This window comes from Mustelus asterias, unplaced genomic scaffold (assembly GCF_964213995.1).
Source record: "Mustelus asterias unplaced genomic scaffold, sMusAst1.hap1.1 HAP1_SCAFFOLD_1182, whole genome shotgun sequence".
Classification (NCBI taxonomy): Eukaryota; Metazoa; Chordata; class Chondrichthyes; order Carcharhiniformes; family Triakidae; genus Mustelus; species Mustelus asterias.
In genome coordinates this window covers 21,392-42,346 of record NW_027591127.1, presented here as the reverse complement: position 1 = coordinate 42,346, position 20,955 = coordinate 21,392, and the positions used below count along the sequence as shown (strand labels likewise).

The 20,955-nt window shown below is 47.6% G+C and overlaps 1 long non-coding RNA gene across 1 annotated transcript; it reads right to left on the bottom strand.

Moving 5' to 3' along the window:
- Positions 1–345: 345 nt before the first annotated feature.
- Positions 346–20,382, bottom strand: LOC144487986 (uncharacterized). Its single transcript, XR_013496492.1, has 3 exons — positions 20,059–20,382; positions 3,016–3,462; positions 346–1,292 (listed from the first exon to the last, which is right to left on the bottom strand). It is a non-coding gene; the product is annotated as an uncharacterized LOC144487986 (long non-coding RNA).
- Between the last annotated feature and the right edge of the window lie 573 nt (positions 20,383–20,955).

Genomic DNA, 20,955 nt, shown 5'->3' with positions numbered 1-20,955 from the left:
CGTGACCTCAGACGGAGGTCACCTGATGGAAGAAGGTGGGAGGGAGAATGCCCGGCGTGTGTGGGGTCCTTGATTATGCCGGCTGCTTTTCCGAGGCAGCGGGAAGTGTAGACAGAGTCAATGGATGGGAGGTGTGGATAGAGATGCGCAAAGAGACATATTTAGAACGTATATCTCTGTGAATGGAAAAGTACTGAAGGACCACAATCGATATGTCGATATATTATCCTGTGAATAGGGAGTCACTGAAATTCTGTATCTCGAGTGTAGATGTTTCCCTGTAGGTGGAGAGGCTGTTAGGGTGCAGGGCACTAATCAAGAAAGGTTGTCTTTAATAAAAATGTTAGTTTAAAAGTTTATTTATTAGTGTCACAAGTCGGCTTACATTAACATTGCAATGAAATTGCTGTGACATCTTACCGTTCAACTGAACTCAACCGTCCAACCTGCTTTGAGCTCAGCTCAAGTCATGCCATGGAATGTAAAGCTGTATAAACTCGATCCGCTTGAAGCCAATGCAAAAACAGAACTGAACCACTGGATTCCATTCAACCCAAAATAATGCAACATTTAACAAGGCAAAACCATCATGTGGCCACCGGGATTTACTGGATGGTTTCAGAATGAGAAATGAGAAGGGAGCCTGACGGACAAAGCATCGTCATGAATAACTCCCGTGCAATGTTTTTTTTAGCTCCCATGTTTCACAGATGGCGATGTTTAAAATGAGAAGGAACGTCTTTTTTTATTCCGCACGACATTATAAATAAGAGATTTTTCGGCCAAATTCCCCCGTTAAAACAGCAATGTCATGATGCTGATTTGCTGTCAGCTCAATGATGTGATGCACAGTGTAATGTTTCAGGAATGAATCTTCTGTTTTCTGTTGAGGAACTAGTAAACCTTACAATGAGGCTGCTTGAAATATTCAAATCCTGAAATAAAATGCAGTTTCCACGACAGTTTGGCTCATTGTTCTTCAAAGACTTTTACAAAAAGAAGTTTCAACAAATGCCGAAGGTCGAATGTCTCCTTAAGATTTTAAAAATGTTGACAGTTTACAATCGCACTCTGGTCTTCATTTCTCAGAAGGTGATGCTGCTCTAGTTGCTTCATGTGATATTCAGCTGCAATGAAGCTCGCAGGAAGTGAGTTGATGTCCTCTACAATGATATATTCGGTGTTACTGCTTATGCAACGACTGGGTTGATGTTACATCAAGTGCTGAAGCAGATTCTAAGCGCAAACAACAACCACGCCCCGAAAGACCAGCCAGGAAAGAACGTGTTTGTCTGGGGAGGAAAACAGAAATAATGTTTCAAATTCACTTCTGTGTTAAACATCAAATCACAGAATCCCTGGTGTGCAGAAGGAGGCTATTCGGCCCATCAAGTCTGCACCGACCACAATCCCACCCAGGCCCTATTCCCATAACCCCACATATCCCTGCTAATTCTCCTGACACTAGGGTCAATTTAGCATGGCCAATCAACCTAACCCACACATCTTTGGAATGTGGGAGGAAATCGGAGCACCCGGAGGAAACCCACGCAGACACAGGGAGAATGTGCCAACTCTACACAGTCAGTGACGTGAGACCAGAATTGAACCCGGGTCCCTGGTGCTGTGAAGCAGCAGTGCTAACCACTGTGCCACTGTGCCGCCCCAGATAGTCCACATCTTTTCCCGAAGGTAGGGGACTCCAAACGTAGAGGACATAGCTTTAAGGTGAGAGGGGAGAGATGCAAAAAGGCCCAGAGGGACAATTGTTTCACACAGAGGGCGGTGAATGTCTGGAAGAAGCTGCCAGAGGCAGTAGCAGAGGCGGATACAATTTTGTCTTTTAAGAAGCATTTAGACAGTTACATGGGTAAGATGGGTATAGAGGGATATGGGCCAAATACAGGCAATTGGGAGTAGCTGAGTAGTTAAAAAAAGGTGGCATGGACCAGTTGGGCTGAAGGGCCTGTTTCCATGCTGTAAACCTCTCTGACTCTATGACATGGGGGACAACAGTCAGACTCCGCACAGACAGTAACCCAAGCCGGGAAGCGAACCCTGGTCTCTGACGCTGTGAGGGAGCAGCACTAACCACTGTGTCACCTAGTCTCAGACTATCTGATCTTATTATTGTTGGGTAAACAAATATAGAGAGAGAGAATGAATGATATGAATTAAAAGAGTTTCCACAGCTGGAATCGTGGTCTGTGTGGATGAGCAATCCAAATTAAGATGATTTGCAGAGATACAATTTAAAATTCACTTTGTTATATGACTGCATCATGTAACCACGATTTTGCAAATTATGGGTCTGTGTGAATTATGGAAAAAGCTATTCGATTTCCCATTCATCTGGTTTTCTTGTCGAATTACCTTTCTTTTTACTGAGTTACCTTTTAGATCAACACTAAATCTCAGATCCTGGCAACAAGAAGGTCATTTATTCTTGTTTTCTTTTGAATATTAATGTCTCAAACGGATAAGTAGCGACCGTTTGGTAAATAAGACAACTGCAAATGACTTGCTGGGACTGAAAGGGCTTCACAAAATTGATGTGAGCTTAATTTTCAGCTTATCTGGATTTGATTTGATTTATTATTGTCACATTTATTAATATATAATGAAAAGTATTGTTTCTTGCGCGCGATACAGACAAAACATAGAGAAGGAAAGGAGAGAGTGCAGAATGTAGTGTCACAGTCATAGCGAGGGTGCAGAGAAAGATCAACTAAATGCGAGGTAAGTCAATTCAAAAGTCTGACAGCAGCAGAGAAGAAGCTGTTCTTCAGTCGATTGATACGTGACCTCAGATTTTTGTATCTTTTTCCCGAAGAAAGAAGGTGGAAGAGAGAATGTCCCGGGTACGTGGGGTCCTTAATAATGCTGGATGCGTAGCCGAGACAGCGGGAAGTATAGACAGAGTCAATGGATGCGAGGCTGGTTTGCGTGATGGATTGGGCTACATTCAAAACCTTTTGTACTTCCTTACAGTCTTGGGCAGAGCAGGAGACATACCAAGCTGTGACCCAACCAGAAAGAATGCATCTGTAGAAGTTACTGAGATTCGGAGCTGACATGCCAAATTTCCTCAGTCTTCTGAGAAAGTAAGAGGCGTTGGTGGGCTTTCTGAACTATAGTGTCGGCATGTGGGGATCAGGACAGGTTGTTGGTGTTCTGGACACTAAAAACTTGAATTTCTTGACCCTTTCTTCTTCGTCCCCATTGATGTAGACAGGGGCATGTTCTCCTTTACGCTTCCTGAAGTCGATGACAATCTCCTTCATTTTGCTGACATTGAGGGAGGGATTACTGTGGCTGCACCAGTTCACCAGATTCCCTATCTCATTCCTGTACTCTGTCTCGTCATTGTTTGAGATAAGTTTATTTATTCGTGTCACATGTCGGCTTACATTAGCACAGCAATGACGTTGTGAAAATCCCATAGTCGCCACACTCCGGCACCTGTTCGAGTACAAAGAACAAAGATCAGTACAGCACAGGAAACAGGCCCTTCGGCCCTCCAAGCCTGTGCCGCTCCTTGGTCCAACTAGACCATTCGTTTGTATCCCTCCATTCCCAGACTGCTCATGTGACTATCCAGGTAAGTCTTAAATGATGCCAGCGTGTCTGCCTCCACCACCCTACTTGGCAGCGCATTCCAGGCCCCACCACCCTCTGTGTAAAAAACGTCCCTCTGATGTCTGAGTTATACCTCGCCGCTCTCACCTTGAGCCCGTGACCCCTCGTGATCGTCACCTCCGACCTGGGAAAAAGCTTCCCACTGTTCACTCTATCTATACCCTTCATAATTTTGTACACCTCTATTAGGTCTCCCCTCATTCTCCGTCTTTCCAGGGAGAACAAGCCCAGCTCACCAAATCTCCCCTCATATCTAAGACCCTCCCTACCAGGCAACATCCTGGCAAACCTTCTCTGCACTCTCTTTAAAGCCTCCACGTCCTCCTGGTAGAAATCATAGAAATCATAGAAACCCTACAGTGCAGAAGGAGGCCATTCGGCCCATCGAGTCTGCACCGACCACAATCCCACCCAGGCCCTACCCTCACATATTTTACCTGCTAATCCCTCTAACCTACGCATCCCAGGACTCTAAGGGGCAATTTCTTTAACCTGGCCAATCAACCTAACCCGCACATCTTTGGACTGTGGGAGGAAACCAGAGCACCCGGAGGAAACCCACGCAGACACGAGGAGAATGTGCAAACTCCACACAGACAGTGACCCGAGCCGGGAATCGAACCCAGGACCATGGAGCTGTGAAGCAGCAGTGCTAACCACTGTGCTACCGTGCCGCCCCAGTAGTGTGGCGACCAGAAATGGATGCAATATTCCAAATGTGGACTAACCAGCGTTCTGTACAACTGCCACATCAGACTCCAGCTTTTATACTCTATACCCCGTCCTATCAAGGAAAGCATGCCATATTCCTTCTTCACCACCTTCTCCACCTCTACTGCCGCCTTCAAGGATTTGTGGACTTGCACACCGAGGTCCCTCTGTGTTTCTATACTCTTGATGGCTCTGCCATTTATTGTATACGTCCCCCCTACATTTGTTCTTCCACTGAGGGACAATTTTGCATGGCCAATACATCTAACCAGCACGTCGGTCGGACTGTGGGAGGAAACCAGAGCACCCGGAGGAAACCCATGGAGACACAGACATGGGGACAACGCGGCACGGTGGCACAGTGGTTAGCAGTGCCGTCTCACAGCGCCAGGGACCCGTGTTCAATTCCAGCCTTGGGTCGCTCTCTGTGCGGAGTCTGCATGTTCTCCCCCTGTCTGTATGGGTTTCCTCCGGGTGTTCCGCTTTCCTCCCACACGCCAAAGATGTCTGGGTTACGTGGATTGGTCACGCTACATTACCCCTGAGTGTCAGGAGGACTAGCAGAATAGATATGTGGGGTTGCGGGGACAGGGTCTGTGTGGGATTGTGGTCGGTGCAGATGTGATGGGCTGCATGGCCTCCTTCTGCTGTGTAGGGATTCTATGACTATTCTATATCAACATGCAGATTCAGCACAGACACTGACCCAAGCCAAGAATCAAACCCAGGTCCCTGGCGCTGTGATGCAGCAGTGCTAACCACTCTGGGATAGCAGCATTTGATGCACAGTTTGTGATAAATCTTTTAGAATGTGATTTATTGTTTACTGTATCAGACAGGTTCTGATTACATTGCAAGGTCTCAAGCGCCAGTGAATGACTGGACCATACCGTGACACAATGGTTAGCACTACTGCCTCACAGCACAGGAACCCGGGTTCAATTCCCAACTTGGATCACTGTCTGTGTGATGTCTGCACGTTCTCCCCGTGTCTGCGTGGGTTTCCTCCGGGTGCCCCAGCTTCCTCCCACACTCCAAAGATGTGCGGGTTAGGTGGATTGGCCATGCCTAAATTCCCCCTCAGTGCCAGGGGGCACTAGCAAGGGTAAAGAGGGATTACCGGCATGGGGGCTGGGTGGGTTTGTGGTCAGTGCAGGCGTGAAGGGCCGAATAGACACCTTCTGCACTGCAATCGGCACGTCTTTCATACTGTGGGAGGAAACCGGAGCACCCGGACAAAACACACGCTGATATGGGGGAGAACATGCAAACTCCACACAGTGACCCAAGCCGGGAATCGAACCTGGGTCCCTGGCGCTGTGAGGTAGCAGTGCTGACCACTGTGCTGCCCCAATGAAGTCCCCAGTGATTTTGCACTGTATGTTTCAAGTATTCTCAAGCTTGAAACAAATTTAGTGAATTATTTTAGCGCTTAATCAATCACCTCACGAATTTATTGGAGGAGATGAATGGCAAAAAGTTCAATGAAGTTTGTTATCCTCACTGTAATATTTAGGGACATATCCTGATACAGAACAAACAGATTTATGTTAAAGTTTGCAGGAAATGATGTTGAAACGAACAATATTTGTGCATTGAGAGGCGTTCAGGTCTTCACATTTAAATATTAACTTTGGTCTTAAAAGAAAACATGTACCCGGATCATTCCAATGCAGGTAAGATGCTCTGTCAGAGAGTCAGTGCAGACTCGATGGGCCGTAGGGCCTCCTTCTGCACTGCCGTGGGTTCGATGGTTCACGGGAATGCTGTGATCTTGGAATTCAGCATGTATAATGCACTCTTTATGATACATCTCTTAGATTGTGACTCGCTTTTGCTAAGTGAATATTTGCTGGTCACATTGTAGTCTTTTCACACTCCAGTACCAGTCAATTAAAGGAAACTGAGTAGTTTACAGAGATTATGATGCCGTTTATATTTCTTCACTGTCTGTCTGAATGTTGTATAATCAATATTGTGTCATCAGTATTGTGTAATCAATGTTGTCAAATCAATATTGTGCAACAAATATTGTACAATCAGTATTGTGTAATCAATGTTGTGTAATCAATGTTGTCGAATCAACATTGTGTAATCAATGTTGTGTAATCAATGTTGTGTAATCAATATTGTGTAATCAAAGTTGTGTAATCAAAATTCTGTAATCAAAGTGCTGTAATCAATACTGTGTAATCAAAGTTGTTTAATCAATATTGTTTAATCAATATTGTGTAATCAATGTTGTGGAATCAATATTCTGAATATTCCGGGGTACAAGTGTTTTAGGCGAGACAGAGGAGGGACCAAAAGAGGTGGGGGAGTAGCAGTATTAGTTAGAGAATATAGTACAGCGGTGCAGAGGGGGGACAATTCAGAGGGGTCGTGTAACGAGTCACTGTGGGTGGAGCTTAGAAACAGGAAGGGCACAGTCACGATGTTGGGGGTATGCTACAGGCCCCCCAACAGCCCAAGGGAAGTGGAAGAACGGATATGTCAGGAGATAATGGATAGGTGCAGGAAAAATAGGGTTGTTGTAGTGGGAGACTTCAATGTTCCTGGCATAGACTGGAAATCGCGTAGAGCTGGGAGTCTGAATGGGGAGGAATTTGTAAAATGTGTACAGGAAGGTTCTTTGGAACAATATGTAGATAGCCCGACTAGAGAGGGGGCTATACTGGACCTAGTACCGGGGAATGAGCCCGGTCAGGTTTTCAAAGTTACGGTAGGGGAACATGTGGCAAAAATAACCACAATTCTGTTAGCTTTAGGATAGTGATGGAAAAGGATGAGTGGTGTCCCAAGGGTAAGGTGTTGGATTGGGGGAAGGCTAACTTAAGTGGGATTAGGCAGAAATTGGCAGCTGTTGATTGGGAGAGGCTGTTTGAGGGTAAATCCACATCTGGCATGTGGGAGTCTTTTAAGGAACATTTGATAGGGCTGCAGGATAGGCATGTGCCTGTAAAAAAGAAGGATAGGAAAGGTAGGAATCGAGAACCATGGATAACCAGGGAAATTGAGGGATTGGTGAAAAAGAAAAGAGAGGCGTACGTTAGGTCCAGGCAGCTAAAAACAGAGGGAGCTCCGGAGTAATACAAAGTCGGAAAGAACTCAAACGAGGAATTAGAAGGGCAAAAACGGGTCACGAAATGTCATGGCAGACAGGATTAAGGAGAATCCCAAGGCATTTTATTCATACGTTAGGAACAAAAGGGTTGTCAGGGAAAAAATCGGACCTCTCAGGGACAAAAGTGGGGAATTATGCTTCAGAGCCCAAAGAAGTAGGGGAGATACTAAATGAATACTTTGCATCGGCATTCGCAAAGGAGAGGGATGTGTTGACTGGGAGTGTCTCGGAGGGGAGTGTTGACCCATTAGAGAAAATCTCCATTACAAAGGAGGAATATAAAGACTGACCAATCCCCAGGGCCTGATGGAATCTATCCAAGGCTGCTCATGGAGACGAAAGATGAAATCGCTGGGCCTCTGACGCAAATCTTTGTCTCGTCACTGGACACAGGTGAGGTCCCAGATGATTGGAGGATAGCTGATGTGGTCCCGTTATTTAAGAAGGGTAGGAAGGATAACCCGGGAAATTATAGGTCGGTGAGCTTGACGTCTGTGGTAGGGAAGTTGTTGGAGAGGATTCTTAGAGCTAGGATGTATGCGCATTTAGAAAGGAATAAACTCCTTAACGATAGTCAGCATGGTTTTGTGAGAGGGAGGTCATGCCTCACTAACCTGGTGGAGTTTTTTGAAGAAGTGACTAGAATGGTTGACGAGGGAAGGGCCGTGGATGTCGTCTATATGGACTTTAGTAAATCGTTTGACAAAGTCCCTCATAGTAGGTTGGTGCAAAAGGTTGGATCTCATGGGATAAAGGGGAAGGTGGCTAGATGGGTGGAGAACTGGCTTGGTCACAGAAGACAGAGGGTGGTAGTGGAAGGGTCCTTTTCCGGCTGGATGCCTGTGACTAGTGATGTTCCGCAGGGCTCTGTATTGGGACCTCTGCTATTTGTGATAGCATAAACGATCTGGAAGAAGCTGTAACTGGAGTGATCAGTAACTTTGCGGACAACACGAAAATGGCTGGACTTGCAGATAGTGAGGAACATTGTCAGAGGCTACAGAAGGATATAGATGGGCTGGAAATTTGGGCAAAGAAATGGCAGATGGAGTTCAATCCAGATGAATGCGAAGTGATGCATTTTGGTAGAACTCACGTAGGGAGGAGCTATACGATAAATGGCAGAACAATAAAGGGTGTAGATACGCAGAGGGACCTGGGTGTGCAAGTCCACAGATCCTTGAAGGTGACGTCACAGGTGGAGAAGGCAGTGAATAAGGCATATGGCTTGCTTGCCTTCATAGGATGGGGCAGAGAGTATAAAAGTTGGGGTCTGATGTTGCAATTGTATCGAACGTTGGTTCGGCCGCATTTGGAATACTGCGTCCAGTTCTGGTCGCCACACTACCAGAAGGACGTGGAGGCTTTAGAGAGAGTACAGAGGAGGTTGACCAGGATGTTGCCTGGTATGGAAGGGCTTAGTTATGAGGAGAAATTGGGTAAACTGGGGTTGTTCTCACTGGAAAGACGGAGGATGAGGGGTGACCTAATCGAGGTGTATAAAATTATGAAAGGCATAGTTAGGGTGAACGGTGGGAAGCTTTTTCCCAGGCCGGCGGTGACGTTCACGAGGGGTCATAGGTTCAAGGTGAGGGGGGGGATGGTTTAACACGGATATCAGAAGGACGTATTTTACACAGAGGATGGTGGGAGCCTGGAATGCGCTGCCGTCAAGGTGGTGGAGGCGGATACACTGGGAACCATTAAGACTTATCTGGTTAGCCACATGAACGGAGTGGGAATGGAGGGATACAAAAGAATGGTCTAGTTTGGACCAGGGAGTGGCGCGGACTTGGAGGGCCGAAGGACCTGTTCCTGTGCTGTTTTGTTCTTTGTAATATTGTGTAATCAATGTTGTGTAATCATTACTGTGTAATCAATGTTGTGTAATCAATACTGTGTAATCAATATTGTGTAATCAATGTTGTGTAATAAATATTGTGTAATCAATATTGTGTAATCAATGTTGTGTAATCAGTATTGTGTAGTCAATACTGTGTAATCAGTATTGTGTAATCAATGTTGTGTAATCAATGTTGTGTAATCAAAATTGTGTAATCAATGTTGTGTAATCAATATTGTGTAATCAATGTTGTGTAATCAGTATTGTGTAATCAATGTTGTGTAATCAGTCTTGTGTAATCAGTATTGTGTAATCAGTATTGTGTAATCATTATTGTGTAATCAATATTGTGAATTGAAGGTATTTGACCCAGATTATTTTAACGTGTGTCACTGAACACAGTACTTTAATTTAACAGCAAAGTTCCTTTTCTGACTGTCGATTCTGGGCAGTGGTTCGAGAATCGCCATTTTGTTATAAAATAAGGGACCTTCTGTTTCCACTGTCTGTTTACTTTGGGAGGTATAACTTTATCAAAAACAGAAAATACTGGAAAATCTCAGCAGGTCTGACAGCATCTGTGAATCATAGAATCCCTATAGTGCAGAAGGAGGCCATTTGGCCCATCGAGCCTACACCAACAACAATCCCACCCAGGCCCTATCCCCGTAACCCCACATATTTACCCTGCTAGTCCCCCTGACACTAAGTGCCGATTTATCATGGTCGATCCACCTAACCTGCAGATCTTTGGACTGCGGGAGGAAACCGGAGCACCCGGAGGAAACCCACACAGACACGGAGGGAATGTGCAAACTCCACACAGACAGAAGAGAGAATAGAAACAACGCTTTGAGTCTGACGAAGGGTCATCCAGAGTTGAAACATTTGCTCTATTCTCTCAGATGCTGTCGGACCTGCTGAGTTTTTCCAGCATTTCCTGTTTTTATTTCAGATTCCAGCATCCACGGTATTTTGCTTTTATCTTACTCTTCATCAAAGATGGCACCGTTTACAGATTAAAGTTTATTTATTGGTCACAAGTAGGCTTATATTAACTCTGCAATTAAGTTAATTTTGTTGAAAAGTCACTTATTGCAAACGAGCTGCCAGAGGCAGTAGTGGAGGCGGGTAAAATTTTGCCTTTCAAAAAGCATTTAGACAGTTACATGGGTAAGATGGGCTGCACGGTGGCACAGTGGTTAGCACTGCTGCCTCACAGCGGCAGGGACCCGGGTTCAATTCCAGCCTCAGGTCTCTGTCTGTGTGGAGTCTGCACATTCTCCCCGTGTCTGCGTGGGTTTCCCCCGGGTGCTACAGTTCCCTTCCACAGTCCAAAGGTGAGCAGGTTAGGTTGATTGGCTATAGTAAATTGCCCCTTAGTGTCAGGTGGACGAGCATGATAAATGGGTGGGGTTACAGGGATAGGGTCTGGGTGGGATTGTGATTGGTGCAGACACGATGGGCCAAATGGCCTCCTTCTGCACATTAGGGATTCTATGATTTCTACAGGTATAAAGGGATGTGGGCCAAATGCGGGCAATTGAGACTAGCTTATTGGTGAAAACTGGGATGTGTGGACAGTTTGGGCCAAAGGTCCTGTTTCCATGCTGTAAATCTCTATGAATCGACTGTGAAAATCCCCGAGTCGCCACACTCCGGCACCTGTTCGCATGTACTTAGGGAGAATTTAGCATGGTCAATGCACCTGACCAGCATGTCTTTGGACACTAAGGGGCAATTTAGCATGGCCAATCCCCCGAACCTGTACACCTTTGCACACTAAGGGCCCGATTTTACCATTTTGATTTCATGCACTGAATCTGGACGCAATTCAGATCTGAATTGGAAATCTGTTCTCCGGGGGCCCCATACGCACTTACCCTGGAAAAAACATTGTGAGTGTGAATCGCTCTGTGGGCGGGGCTTCTCGCTCTCGAAACGCTGCAACTCCGATCGGAGCTCTGAACTGCGCGTGCGCAGTGAGAAATACATCTGAAATGGGCGCCCCTGTCACATCGCTCCCGGGCAGCAACAAGCGGATCAAGTGACCTGGGAGCGAAAGGTGGGAGTGATGGCCCCCACAGACATCGCCCCACCCCACAACATAACTATCCCCCTTTACACCCACCTCCCCCACTACCCAGACCGATCGCGACCCCCCCCCCCCCACCAATCACCCGCAGAATGGCAACAGCAACCCTCCCACCCCTGCCCCCTTCACCAGAGAATGATCTGATCCACCTCCCTCCCCTCCCCCCATGACCAGAGAATGACCTGATCCACCTCCGGCCTCCCGCACCCACACCCCCTCTCCCCCCACCACTGATCTGAGTCAGAGAGCCGCCAGAAGCTCTGATCTTACCCCCTCAGAGCTGGACTGCCCGAAACAGACCTTTGCCGAGCACATCTGTTCCGCGCCGAATCTGGACGGGCGAACGCGATGGTAAGGGGGGAAATGCAGGTAAGATTGGGCATCCAGCTCATTAAGTCAATTTAAATGCATCACCCATTTCGGGCGCGGTTCGGATCGTGGCCATTTTCGGGCCTTGGTAAAGTGGACATCTGCACGGATTGTACTAATCGCCTCACACCTGACTTTACCAAGTTTTCGCGCCCGTTAAGGCAATTTAACATGGCCAATCAACCCATCCTCCATATCTTTGGACACGAAGGGGCAAGTTAGCATGGTTAATCCACCTGTCCTTCTCATCTTTGGACACGAAGGGGCAATTTAGCATGGCCAATCCACCCAACCTGCACATCTTTGGACACTACACAACCTGCTGGTCTGAGGCTTTATCCCGCTGGCAAATCAGACCATGAGGCCCTTAGTGTGGTGTAACATAACCGATGTTTCGTGCCAAAATCAGTATTGTTCATTCTCAGTGTGTGGGCATTGCTGACTTTAGTGTCCATCCTTGGAAATTCATCGTTGGAGCTTTCTTACAAACACAGGGCAGACTCAGTCACTTCAGAGGACAGTTGAGTCAACCACATTGGTGTGGGGCTGGAGTCACGTAGAGCTGAGCCTGGGTAAGGACCTCTCCTGAAGTACATCAGTGAACTGGTCAGGCTTTTAAAACAACCCATCAACTTCACCGCTATTTTCACTGACTTATTTCCAGATTTTACAAACTGAATTGAAATGTTTAAAGCCCCGTTCTCTGGCCCAGCTCAACACGAAGGTGCCCGAAAATCCTCTTATTCTGCTCACACTCTGTACCCCCAACATTAATTAATCTTCATATTCAGAAATAGATTGATACTTCGTGGGGTGGCACAGCGCCAGGGACCCTGGTTCGATTCCTGGCCTCGGGTCACTGTCTGTGTGGAGTTTGCACGTTCTCCCCGTGTCTGCGTGGGTTTCCTCCGGGTGCTCCGGTTTCCTCCCACAGTCCAAAGATATGCAGGTTCGGTGGATTGGCCATGCTAAATTGCCCCTTAGTGTCAGGGAGACTTGCTAGAGTAAATGCATGGGGTTACAGGGACAGGGCCTGGGTGGGATTGTGGCCGGTGCAGACTCGATGGGCTGAATGGCCTCCTTCTGCACTAGAATTATACGATTCAGCGTGGCATGAGTGCTAAATTTAGCATGACCAATTCACCTAACCTGCAAATCTTTGGATAGTAAGGGGCAATTAGCATGGCCAATACACCTAACCCGCACATCTGTGGACACTGAGGGGCAATGTAGAATGGCCAATCCACCGAACCAGTACATCTGTGGACACTAAGAGGCAATGTAGAATGGCCAATCCACTGAACCAGTACATCTGTGGACACTAAGGGGCAAGGTAGAATGGCCAATCCACCTATCCAGTACATCTGTGGACACTAGGGGGCAATGTAGAATGGCCAATCCACCTATCCAGTACATCTGTGGACACTAAGGGGCAATGTAGAATGGCCAATCCACCTATCCAGTACATCTGTGGACACTAAGGACACTTTAGCATTGCCAATCCACCTAACAGCACGTTTTTCAGACTGTGGGAGGAAACCGGAGCAGCCGGAGGAAACCCATGCAGACATGGGGAGAACATGCAGACTCCGCACAGACAGTGACCCAAGCCGGGAATCGAACCTGTGTCCCTGGTGCTGTGAGGCAACATAGCTAATCCAATTAGCCAGGCAGCAGGTTATTTTAGTCTTGGCATTCTGCAATGTGATCGGATTCATTGAACTGTCATGATTTTTTCACTATCTGTTTAAATTTCCAAGGATTATCACATTAAAAGCATCTGAGGGAAATGTCTGAGTGAATAACCCATCGCCCCCATGACTGTTTTGGAGGAGTTGAACAACAGGAACTGAACTGAAGGATGTTTTTCTGACCATAAAAGTGAGATCCATAACCTGATGTGAAGAAGATTTATGTTAAATCTTGGATAAAATTATTTCCAAATCAACATGCTTAAAGATGCCTTAAGAACAAAGAAAAGTGCTGCAGAGGAACAGACCCTTCGATGTTCACTCTCCCATGTATCTCTTGGAATGGGATTGATTTTGCTGTGTAAACAAGTGCTGATTGTATCGGGAGGTTTAACACTCAAGCATCAGTGAATAAGTATAAAGGTTATTTATTCGTGTCACAAGTAGGCTTACATCAACACTGCAATGAAGTTACTGTGAAAATCCCACAGTTGCTACACTCTGGCGCCTGTTTGGATAACACTGAGGGAGTATTTAGCATGGCCAATGTACCTAACCAGCACTTCTATGGGACTTTGGAAGGAAACCGGAGCGCCCGGAGAAAACTCATGCAGACACGGGGAGAACGTGCAGACTCCACACAGACAGTGACCCGAGCCGGGAATCAAACCCAGGTCCCTGGAGCTGTGAAGCAGCAGTGCTAACCACTGTGCTACCGTGCCGGATTCACCACCCTCTGGCTGAAGAAATTCCTCCTCGTCTCAGTTCTGAACTAAGAAGTCTCACAACAGCAGGTTAAAGTCCCACAGGTTTATTTCGAATCACGAGCTTTCGGAACGCTGCTCCTTCATCAGGTGAGTGGGAAACTGGTGTTGTGAGACTTCTTACTGCGCAACCCCAGTCCAACACCGCCATCTCCACATCACATTTCTAAAGGGCCGTCCCTTTCCTCTGAGTCTGTGCCCTCGGGTCCAAGTCTCCCCAACTAATGGAAACATCTTCCCCAAGTGCACTCTATCCAGGCCTTTCATTATTCTGTAAGTTTCAATGTTATCCCCTTCCTCATACTTCCAAACTGCATCGAGTGTGGACCCCCAGACATCAGACGCTCCTCATGCGTCAAGTCTTTCATTCCCCGGATCATTCTTGTGAACCTGCTCTGGACCCTCTCCAAGGCCAGCACATCCTTCCTTAGATACGGGGACCATAATTGCTGACAATATTGTGAATGCGGTCAGACCAGTGTCTTATAAACCCTCAGCAGTACACCCCTGCTTTTGTATTCTCGTCGTCTCGAAATTAACACTAGCAGAGTGATCTCTGCTGTATCGAATTAATATTGACCCTACATTATTTCCAACTTTCCATCCCTCCCTGACCCTCAACACCCCATCGAGGCTGTAACTGTTCTACGTTGGGTATAAAAAGTGTTGGATTGAAGGGGGTTAAGTGAAGCTGTTTGTTTAGTGACTGGAATTGATGTGAGTCTCCATGGATCCGATTAGTGTGCCTGGAGGGATTCCCCTCTTCTATTAATAAGGGATTCCGTTCAATGTGTTGTCCCATTGGGTCAGCGGGAGCGGCAACTCCGACAGCAACAGAGATCAGCGGCTGTGGAGAGAGAGGGAGGGAGAGGAGAGATCAGAATCTGGGAGCAATGGATTGGAGTCTTCCAACAATGGATCAGAATCTGGGAACAATGGATTGGAATGTTACGACAATGGATCAGAATCTGGGAGCAATGGATTGGAATCTTGCAACAATGGATCGGAATCTGGGAACAATGAACCGGAATGTTCCAACCAAGGACAGGAGTTTATTCTATTGGATTTCTGTGTTTACTGCTGATTATTGGTGGATGACATCAGCTGTTCGGATTCAATATCTACTGTACGCGATTCAATGTATTTACTATCCCCTCCTGGCGATTGTTGGTGTTCCGGGTAAGTCTCTGGCTGGAATTGGACCGGCCCGACCGCCACGGGAATCGGTGCAGGCGAGGGGCGGAGAATGGGAAGGTCTGTTGAACACGGGTGGGATTTTGGAGCTTGGGGAAGAGTGAGGCTGGAAAGTCCCGTCCCCTGTGTCCAGTTCCTAATTCTAGAAAGGCTGTTTAACTGTATTGATTTTCTTGTCATTTCCTGTACTGGGTTTGCTGCTCTTGTTGAATCTCTGTATCCGGTTATTAATTCTTTCAGCCACTGACAATTGTCTCAGGGTCTATGGGCTGGGATGTCTTCTGAGTGCTGTGACTTTCCATAGACATGTGACCTCAAACACTATTCCTTCATGCGTAAAATATTGAGACAGAATCCTTTTCACCCTCTGCATATAACACCAGTTCACCCACCCAATCACCAGGCCACAGAATTAATTTTATTGGTCATATCTGCACAGCAGGATCTCACAGAGAGAAAACATATTTCATTAAATTTGAAATTTATTCATCAGTGTCACAAGTATGCGAACATTAACATTGCAATGAAGTTACTATAAAAATCCCCGAGTCACCACACTCCAGCGCCTGTTCAGGTACACTGAGGGAAAATTTAGCACGGCCAATGCACCCAACCAGCACAACTTTCAGATAGTGGGAGGAAACTGGAGCACTCGGAGGAAACTCACGCAGACATGGGGAGAACATGCAGAATCTGCACAGACAGTGGCCAAACCTGCAATTGAACCAGGACCTCTGCTGCTGTGAGGCAGCAATGCTATCCCCTGTGCCACCACAAGCTCTCCGAGAGCAACAGGAATACAAACACACAGACACACCCAAACACACATACATTAAAACACACATTTGTTGATAGAAGCAATCAGATTTAGATACTCCCACTCACACACAAATTCAAGAACCAAAATTGCTGCAACACTCCAGAATAACGCACACTTAGGAACACTCGTCAGGTACTCTGTTGCTCACACACAAACACGCACACACACACATGCATACTGGTACAGACAATATAGACACACGCAACACACACACGATAGGGGGGCAGGATAACAGCTACTCCCTGTCCATTGATGGTGGGGTGATCAAGTAAAACCGCGTGACAGCCTGGAACTCAGGTCCACGTCCCATTTCTCACCTCTTGCAACCTTCACCGGCAATGGATAAACAGCGGATTCAGTCTCCTGCCCATTTCCGGCAAGAGGCTGAATAAATTATTTCAATCTATTTTAAAACAAATTTAAATGAAATTAGTGAGCCTGGGATGGAATTGTGCGCCACACTTGCCTTCGCAGCCTCACCGGGAGAGGTTGGGTCCGGTGAGGAAAACAGCTGGCCACATGTATGAGGACGAGTCATGATGACCTCGCCGGGAGAACTGAAGGCCATTGAGGACACCGGGCAAGGTCGAGGGCAAAGGTAGGTGCCCCTTGGGCAATGCCCACCGGGCAGTACCAGGGAGTGGGGCATGAGGTGGTGGGGTCTACAGGGGCGGAGCCTGAAGGTAGCGGGGCCGACTCTGAACGTAGTTGCTGGGTGGGAGAGGGTGCCGTTACCACTCTGCCCGCTGTCTGTGGGGTGGGGTGGTCCCCGCTGCCACTCTGCACGTGATTGGTGTTGGTAAGGAGGGGGGCATCACTGCCTCTCTGCATGCACATTGGGGTAGGAAGGGGGTCTCGCTGCCACACCGAACGTGATTGGTGGAGGCAGGGAGGGGGGCATCACTGCCTCTTTGCATGCACAGTGGGGTAGGGAGGGGGTTTCGCTGCCTCTCTGCATGCACAGTGGGGTAGGGAGGGGGTCTCGCTGCCTCTCTGCATGCACAGTGGGGGTAGTGTGGGGGTCTCGCTGCCTCTCTGCATGCACAGTGGGGTAGGGAGGGGGTCTCACTGCCTCACTGCATGCACAGTGGGGTAGGGAGGGGGTCTCGCTGCCTCTCTACATACACAGTGGGGTGGGGAGGGGGTCTGGTTGCCTCTCTGCATGCACAGTGGGGTAGGGAGGGGGGCATCACTGCCTCTCTGCATGCACAGTGGGGTAGGGAGGGGTCTCGCTGCCTCTCTGCATGCACAGTGGGGTAGGGAGGGGGTCTTGCTGCCTCTCTGCCTGCACAGTGGGGTAGGGAGGGGGATCTTGCTGCCTCTCTGCCTGCACAGTGGGTTAAGGAGGCGTGCCCTGCTGACACTCTGCATGCAATTGGTGTGGGGGAAGGGGCGGTGATTGGTCCAGGTGGTGGGGAGGGGGCTGGGTCTATATCTGGTCGGGGGCTGCTCAGAAAGAGCTGAGGAGCCCCGGACTACCTGGAGGCAGCTGTTGTGTTGAAGCGAGCTGCAGCAGCAGAGAGCTGACAGATGTCTCTCTCAGACCAGGCAGCTCACTGCTGGCTGCAATTGCGCATTTGCAACCAGATAGGTTTGGGAGGTAGTGGGTATCCCAGCCAGCGCTGTGAGAGCTGCAAGTGATGGGGCCACTGCTGTGGGTGGTCCAACAGCCATCGAGTTTTAACAGCACAAAATGAGGCCCTTCGACCATTATGTCTGAATAGGTCATCAAACACCTATCCAATCCAATCCCATTTTCCAGCACTCGATCCATAGCCTTGTCATAGAGTTTACAGAATGGAAACAGGCCCTTCGGCCCATCTTATCCATGCTGCCCTTTCTTTTTAAACCCCTAAACTAATCCCAATTGCCCACATTTGCCCCATATCCCTCTATACCCATCGTGCCCATTTAACTATCTAAACGCTTTTAAAAAATAAAATTGTACCCGCCTCTACTACTGCCTCTGGCAGCTCGTTCCAGACACTCACCACCCTCTGTGTGATAAAATTGCCCCTCTGGACACTTTTGTATCTTTCCCCTCTCTCCTTAAACCTGTGCCATCTAGTTTTAGACTCCCCTACCTTTAGGAAAAGATATTGACTATTGAGCTGATCTGTGCCCCTCATTATTTTATAGACCTCTAGAAGATCACCCCTCAGCCTCCTACGCTCCAGAGAAAAAAGTCCCAGTCTATTCAGCCTATCCTTATAACTCAATCCATCAAGTCCCAGTCGCATCCTCGGAAATCTTTTCTGCACTCTTTCTAGTTTAATAATTATATGCTCTGGCGTTTGAGTTGCTGATCTAAATGCCTCTTGTGGTTTTTCCCGCTTCTACCATCCTTTCAGGCCGTGAGCTGCAGATCCCATCACCCTGTGGATGAAAACATTTTCCCTCAAATCCACACAAACACCTGCCCTTTACCTTAACTCCACGCCCCTCTGGTTATTGACACCTCTACTAAAGGGAAAAGGTTTCTTCCTATCCGTGTGCCACATAATTGTGTTCATATCACTCAGCTCCCCCCCCCACCCCCCGCCCCCACCTGAAAGCATTCCCCACCACCACCCACTACACCCACTCCACCTCCAGCCGTCTCTGCTCTAAGGTAAAAAACCCAGCCTAACCAGCCTCTCCTCATAGCTGAAACTCTCCAGCCCAGGCAGCATCCTGGTGAATCTCCTCTCCACCGTTTCCAGTGTAATCACATCCTTCCTGTAGTGTGATGACCAGAGCTGTACACAGTTCTCTTGCTCTGGTCCAACCAGCATTTTATACACTTCCATCATCACCTCCCAGCTCTTATAGTCTATGCTGCGGCTGCTAAAGGCAAGTATCCTACATGTCGTCTTAACCACCTCATCTACCTGTCTTGCTGCTTTTGGAGATCCACATATCTGCAGCCCAAATTCATTCTGGTCCTCTGCACTTCCTCAGACTCGACCGGACATGGTGCATTTCCTTGTCCGGATAGTCGTCCCAAATGCATGGCCTCACATTCGTCAGGTGTAAATTACATTTGCCCATTTGCCCAGCCTTTCAGTTTCCTCAGCACGGTGGCACAGTGGTTAGCACTGCTGCCCCACAGCGCCAGGGACGTGTGTTCCATTTCTGGCTTGGACCACATCTGTGTGGAGTTTGCACATTCTCCCCGTGTCTGCATGGGTTTCCTCTGGGTGCTCCAGTTTCCGCCCACAGTCGGAAGACTTGTGGGTTAGGTGGATTGGCCAGGATATACTGGACTTACTGTCAGGGAGAATTGCTTGGGTAAATGCATGGGGTTCAGGGGATATCGCCTGGGTGGGATTGTGCTCAGTCCAGACTCGATGGGCTGAATGGCCTCCTTCTGCACTGTAGGATTCTATGATTCCTGTCATCTAAGGCTTTCCTCCTCAATATTTACCACACCACCAATTTTTGTATCATCTGCAAACTTACTGATCACACATCACACATTCATGTCCAGACCATCAATGTACACTACAAACAGCAAGGGACCCAGCATCGATCCCTGTGGAACCCCACTGAACACAGGCTTGCAGTCACAAAAACAACCTTCCACCATCACCCTCTGCCACTCAGCCATTTTGAATATAATTTACCAAATTGACCTGGTTCCAATCGGAATCACTTCCTTGTTCAGTCTTCCATATTTGTCAAAAGCTTTTCTGAAGAACACGTAGACTACATCGACTGCACTTCCCTCATCTCCTCATCCAGTCACCTCCTCAATATATTCCAGCGAATTGTCAGACATGATCTCCCCCTGTCAAAGGCACGCTGACTATTGTTCATAAATCCTTACCTCTCGAAGTGGAGATTAATTCTGTCCCTCAGGTTGTTTTCCAATCATTTCCCGAACACGGATATGGTGATGGTGGTGTCCTGGCCGTGATCTTGGATATCTCCAGGGCACCTTGCAGGATGGCAGTATGGCACAGTGGTTAGCACTGCTGCCTCACAGCATCAGGGATCCCATTTCAATTCCTGGGATTCCATCAGCACCAGTGAAGCTTCTTTTTAAAACTTTGTTCCATTCTCACATCTCGCCTGTTGGGATTTCTCCTATTACAAGAACGTGTGGTGTTCCTCTGGAAAGAATCCACTGTGAGCAAGTCCAGTTTCTCGCAGCTCCCCAATGTCCACATTCAGCCTTGTAAATTCAGTCTCGGTCACAGCCGTCCCGTGTACATCATCAACCTGCATAAGTTCATTGGTAAGGTCAGGGCACATCGTGCTGATGTTTCAGCTTGAGATGCAAAAGACTGATTTGATTTGAATTGATTTGGTTTATTATTTTCACATATAATAAATATGTGATCCAAGCCGGGAATCGAACTCAGGTCCCTGTGAGACAGCAGTGCTAACCATTGTGCCACCATGCTGCCGACTCAGGAACAGCTTCTTCTCTGCTGCCATCTGACGTTTTAATGGACCCACATCGCATTCAGATGATCTTATTCTACACCCTCGCTCTGAGTCCAACATTACATTCTGCACTCTCTCCTTCTCTATGTTCAGGGTTACAGTGTTACAGAGTTCAGTGTTGGGCCAGGGAGATGGTGTCTGTGGACCTGTTGGGGAGGTTGGTGAACTGTAGTGTATCCAGGCAATCTGGGAGGCCGGAATTGATTCATGCCATGACTAACCTTTTGATGCATTTCATAACATTGGATATAAAGTGAAAAGTGTTGTTGCTTGA